Source organism: Lepus europaeus, chromosome 19, assembly GCF_033115175.1.
Source record: "Lepus europaeus isolate LE1 chromosome 19, mLepTim1.pri, whole genome shotgun sequence".
Taxonomy (NCBI): Eukaryota; Metazoa; Chordata; class Mammalia; order Lagomorpha; family Leporidae; genus Lepus; species Lepus europaeus.
The window spans coordinates 3,863,317-3,869,632 of record NC_084845.1 but is presented as its reverse complement, the minus strand read 5'-3'; positions in this window follow the sequence as shown (position 1 = coordinate 3,869,632).

The window sequence follows — 6,316 nt, the reverse complement described above, 5'->3', positions numbered from 1 at the left end:
CTGCCTGTCTGTCTGTCCCCTTCCTCCTTTTCCTCGGTCCCCTAGGGACTGCTGGGGTAGGTCACATCATCCCAGCAGCCACGGTGCCTCTTCCAGGGAGCAGCAGGAGCAACCTGCCTAGTCTTCCTTCACTCACTCTCCTCTCAGCCTCCTGTGCCCTGAACCGGAAGTGGAGCAGCCAGGATTCCAGCAGGTGCCGACATGGGATGCCGGTGTTGCAGGTGGTGGCTTCATCCACTGTGCCACCACGCCAGCGCCCCCGGAACAATGTCCAAGTACATAATACGGTGTTGTTAAGTGTGGACAGGGTGCTGTGTGCGGGTCTCTGAGACTCCTGCTGTGTCGTTAATGACATCCGCTGCTTTGGAGGCAGGTGCCACCACACTGTGCTACGCACGCCTGGTCACGTAGCTGGCACCTCACCGTGCCCTGTCTTCCGTGTCTGGCTTATTTCACTTGGCTCATCTCCTCCCAGCACTGCGGTATGTATACCACATCCTCCCACTGAGATAACGCGGCTCCTACTCCTGTGCACAACTAGCGTCTTTTAAAAGGATTTATTTATTTATTTATTTATTTGAAAGTCAGAGAAGAGGGAGAGACAGACGCAAAGAGAGATCTTCTATCTGCTGGTTCACTCTCTAAGGGGACGGAATGGCCAGGGCCAGGCCAGGCAGAAGCCAGGAGCCTGGAACTCCATCCGGATCTCCTACCTGGGTAGCAGGGGCCCAAGCACTTGGGCCATCTGCTGCTGCTTTCCCAGGCGTGTTAGCAGGGAGCTGGATCAGAAGTGGAGCAGCCGGGACTGGAACGGTGCCCACGTGGGATGCCGGTGTCGCAGGTTGCAGGTTTAACCACTGCACCACAGCACCGGTCCCTGCTATGCCCATTTCTTCTCACAGTGTGAGAGGCCACAGATTCTAAATGGAGCTGAACTCTGGGGGCCAGGAGGCCATGTTTCTTTTGGAGGCGCCGAGTGAGAATTCATATCCTTGCCTCTCCCGGGTTCTTTTTTTTTTTTTTTTTTTTACAGGCAGAGTTAGACAGTGAGAGAGAGACAGAGAGAAAGGTCTTCCTTTTTTCCATTGGTTCAACCCCGAAGTGGCCACTACAGCTGGCGTGTTGTGGCCGGCATGCTGTGCCTATCCGAAGCCAGGAGCCAGGTGCTTCTCCTGGTCTCCCATGCGGTTGCAGGTCCCAAGGACCTGGGCCATCCTCCACTGCACTCCCACGCCACAGCAGAGAGCTGGACTGGAAGAGGAGCAACCGGGACAGAATCCAGCACCCCAACCGGGACTAGAACCTGGTGTGCCGGTGCTGCAGGCAGAGGATTAGCCTAGTGAGCTGCAGCACGGGCCTCTCCTAAGTTCTCGATGCTTCTCTTGTCCCTTGGGCTGAGGCCCTTACGTGCTCTGACCTCTGCTCCCAGCATCACAGTTCCTTCTACTATGATAACCCTCCTGCCTCCCCCAGGAAACCCTGGGGTGAGTCCCCATCTCAAGAGCTTTGGTTTGGGGCCAGTGCTGTGGCATAGTGGGTAAAGCCACCACCTGCAGTGCTGGCATCTCATGTGGGCACCAGTTCAAGTCCCGGCTGCTCCATTTCTGGTCCAGCTCCCTGCTGCTGTCCTGGGAAGGCAGTAGAAGACAGCCCAAGTCCTTGGGCCCCTGCACCCACGTGGGAGACCCAGAAGAAGCCCTGGCTCTGAGAGACCTGAGCCTGGATCAAGGTGCAGCTATTTTACAATAGGCCTCTATCTTGTAACTTGGGCCTGACCAGACCCTGAACCCTGAGCCAGAAGCTCCTAAAAACAAATAACTGGACTCCCCTTGCGATAAGCTCCCCTAGCAACAGCCAGTCAGCAGATGGCAGGGGAATACCTAAAGTTCCAGGTGTCTTTTCAGGCAGTAAAGGTGACTGATAACATCCCGAGACCCTGCGGTTTGACACGTACACCCCAGCAGCTCGGACCCGATACTTTCGCCAATCAATTTAAAAGGCATCAACCCCAAAGCCATCCAACCGCCTCTACTAGGTCCATTCCCGCCGCTGGGTGCACTGATCAGTTTTTTGAGATGTTCTTTGAGTTTTCCGTGGAAACTGAACGGCACAATAATGTATAGAATGTCTCTGAAAACCCTATAAAAACCCCATGAACTGAAGAGTCGGGGCTCTCAATTCAAATCCGCTGTGTCGGTGATGGTTGAGAGTCCAGACCCGGGCCTGTAATGACTCTTGTGTTTTACAGTGGTATCGGCTCCTTGGTGGTCTTTGGGGAGTGAACCAGCGGATGGAAGACCTTTCTCTCTCTCTCTCTCTCTCTCTCTCTCTCTCTCTCTGCCTTTCAGATAAATAAACAAATCTAAAGAAAAAAAGGAAGCAATGTATGCCCCAGGAAGCAGGAGCAGGCAGGCACAGAGGCACAGCCACCACGCAGCACCCCAGAGCCGTGGCCGCAGCCTGCTGCTGCCCTCACTGCCCAGGGCGCCACCCCCCCGGGTCACAGCTGCACCCTCGCCAGCCTCCTTGTGCAACTTCCTCCCCTGTGAGCTGTGTCCTCACCCTGACCGCAGACCCTGGCAGGAAGCTCCCGCCTGGCGCCCCTCCCCCATCACTCTAGGGACAGAGCCCAGTCTCACCCCCAGGCTCCATCCTGCCCTAATCAATCAGGAAGACTCAGCTTCTTGTGGATAATATTGTGTTGTTTTTTTTTATATATAAATTTATTTATTTGAGAAGCAGAACCAGAGATAGACAGGTCTTCCATCTGCCAGTTCACTCCCCACCTGGCCACAGCAGCCAGAGCTGTGCCGATCCAAAGCCAGGAGCCAGGAGCTTCTTCCTGGTCTCCCACATGGGTGCAGGGGCCCAAGGGCTTGGGCCATCTTCCACTGCTTTCCCAGGCCATAGCAGAGAGCTGGATCAGAAGAGGAGCAGTTGGGACTAGAACCTGCACCCCTATGGGATGCCGGCACTGCAGGCAGAGGTTTAGCCCAGTTCACCACAGCACCTGCCCCATAATATTGAATTTTTTAAAAAGATTTATTTATTTATTTGGAAGACAGATTTACAGAGAGGCAGAGACAGACAAAGAGGAGTCTTTCATCTGCTGGTTCACTCCCTAGATGGCCACAATGGCCAAAGCTGCGTAGATCCCAAGCCAGGAGCTTCCTCTAGGTCTCCCACGTGGCTGCAGGGGCCCAAGCACTTGGGCCATCCTCTACTGCTTTCCCAGGCCATAGCAGAGAGCTGGATCAGAAGTGGTGCAACCAGGACTTGAAGCGGCACCCATATGGGATGCCGGCACTGCAGGCTGCAGCTTTACCCACTACACCACAGAACTGGCCATGCCAGTATTGAATCTTGGGCCATCCTCCACTGCACTCCCGGGCCACAGCAGAGAGCTGTCCTGGAAGAGGGGCAACCGGGACAGAATCCGGCGCCCCGACCGGGACTAGAACCCGGTGTACCGGCGCCACAAGGCAGAGGATTAGCCTAGTGAGCTGCAGCGCCGGCCCCAATATTGAATCTTAATACCTGTTATGGCCTGGGAAAGCAGAGGAAGATGGCCCAAGTCACTGGGCCCCTGCACCCACATGAGAGACCCAGAGGAAGTTCCTGGCTCCGGCTCCTGGCTTTGGATCAGCTCAGCTCCAGCCATTGTGGCCACTTGGGGAGTGAACCAGCAAATGGAAGCCCTCTCTCATCTCTCTGTCTCTCTCGCTCGCTCGCTCTCTCTATGTATAACTCTGCCTTTCAGATAAATAAAACAGACCTTAAAAAAGAACACCCAGCAAGTTCAGGGCTATAGAAAACTGGAGAGGACAGTGCAGGACGCAGCCCAGGTCCCTGCACCGGCACATCAGTGTGGGCCGTCACAGTCGGGGAACCAGCATCTGCATCGCTGTTAGCGAGAGCCCGCGGGTGACCTAGAGTTCCCGGTTTCACCTGACGTCCTCTGCCCCAGGATGCCCCTCCATCCGTGGCCACCTCCTGGGGGGTCTTCTTGGCTCTGACAGTTTCTCAGACTGCCCTGCTTCTGATGGCCTTCGTGGTCTTGAGGCCACGCCCCTGGAACCTGTGGCTGTTGACCTTGACCCTCCGGCTGTCAAGTTTCCACCAACACCTTTGCCATCAGCTGTTTTCCTCTCTGTATTCAAGCATGGGTAAAAATAGCCTCCGTTGAAAAGTGCAGTGGGATGAGAGCAGTAGCGTCCCCTTCACAGGTGCATCTGAGAGGCAAGCCCTGCCTGACTGCCGGCCACCTGGGGCCCAGACAGCGGACTGGAGTGGGGGCAGGGGGCCTCTGCAGGGGTGACGCCTTCATGGCCATCACCTGCCCCTGTGCCCTGCAGGGGCAGGCGCAGGTACAGGTCGGTGCACAGGGGGCGCTGTGGCGGAGGAAGGAGTCTTAGAGTTGCCTGATCCATGGCCTGTTTTTTTTTTTTTTTTCTTTTTTCTTTTTTTAAAAGATTTATTTATTCATTTGAAAGCAGAGTTACAGAGAAGCAGAGAGAGAGAGAGAGAGAGAGAGAGAGAGAGAGAGGTCTTCCCTCTACTGGTTCACTCCCCAGATGGCTGCAGGGCTAGAGCTGCGCTGATCCGAAGCCAGGAGCCAGGAGCTCCCTCTCTGTCTCCCACGTGGGTGCAGGGGCCCAAGGACTTGGGTCATCTCCCACTGCTTTCCCAGGCCACAGCAGAGAGCTGGATGGGAAGTGGAGCAGCCAGGACTTGAATCAGCGCCCATGTAGGATGCTGGCACTGCAGGCGGCGGCTTCACTCACTACGCCACAATGCTGGCCCCATGGCCTGGGTTTTTCACAAACAGGACACACCCTTGCAGCCAGCATGCGTATCATGGACAGCACAGGACCTACAGCCCAGAATCCCTAGGGTCACAGACTGTCCCCCAAAGGCACAGAAGGAACCCAGAAGAGGGTTGGGGTGTGGGCCAGCATGTGAAGCCAGCATGAGATGCCAGTTGGAGTCCCAGCTGCTCCACTTCCCATCCAGCTCCCTCTAATGCGCCTGGGAAAGCAGCAGATCATGGCCCAAGTGCTTGGGCCCCTGCACCCACATAAGAGACCTGGATGGAAGTCCTGACCCCCGACTTTGTCCTGGGCCAGCCCTTGATTGTCGCAGCTATCTGGGAAGTGAGCCAGTGGATAGAAGATGTCTCTGTCACTCTGCCTCTCAAATAAAATAAATAAGACGGGCCCCTCATTGCATATTTCAAAATATGCTAAGTGGAGGGGCCAGCACTGAGCTGTAGGAGGTTAAACCTCTGCCTGCAGTGCCGACATCCCATATGGGCACCTGTTTGAGTCCTGGCTGCTCCTCTTCTGATCCAGCTCTCTGCTGTGGCCTGGGAAAGCAGTAGAAGATGGTCCAAGTCCTTGGGCCCCTGCACCTGCATGGGAGACCCGGAAGAAGCTCCTGGCCGTTGCAGCCATTTAGGGAGTGAACCAGTGGATAGAAGACCTATTTCTTTCTCTCTCTTTGTAACTTTGCCTTTCAAATAAATCTTAGAAAAGTAGCTAAGTAGAGAGGGTTCTGAATGTTCGCAACACAAAGTGCTGCCTGCGGGCTGGAGGGACGGCTGGCTGATCGCAGGCGCTGACGGCTGTGACGTGGCCGAGCCTGGGCTGGCGCTGGTGGCACCACGCCTGCCCCTACACACACATCCCTGCACCAGAACTGCTCACGTGTGAAGACATGGGCGCTTTAGGAGTGATGTCCTGCAGCGTGGAGTTCATGGATGTGAAATTTCTGAATGCAGATGCTTGCTGTGGGATTTGTTTTACTGTCCGGGATCCCTCCGGTAGCCCCCTCCCTGTGTTAACCAAATAGAAAACCAAAGTCCAAGTGGCTAGCCAATGAAAATAGAGAAAAGTTCACAAGCAGTCCTAGCTGTTTAAGACGTATTTGTTTTATTTATTGGAGAGAGAGAGAGAGCGCGCGCTTTCACTCGTCACTCCACAAATGCCTGCAATGGTTGGGGCTGGACCAGGCCAGACCCGGAGCCGAGAATTTGATCTGTGTTTCCCAGCCTGTGGGTGGTGGGGACCCGAGCGCCTGAGCCATTCACTTTAGCTGGGAGCTGGGCTTCAACCAGGCACCCTCCGATGTGCGATGCAGGCCTCTGGGGTGGCGTCTTGAGCTCTGTGTCGAACGCCCGTTCTGAGGAGTTGCTGTTTGAATGGTGGCTTCCGTGGATGGTGGGGGCCAAATTCGGAACGATTTTCTTCCGGGAGGGTGCGAGGCTGACCTCTGACCTGTCTTCGAGGTCCCTCGGAGGGCCGGCGTAAGGCTGCAG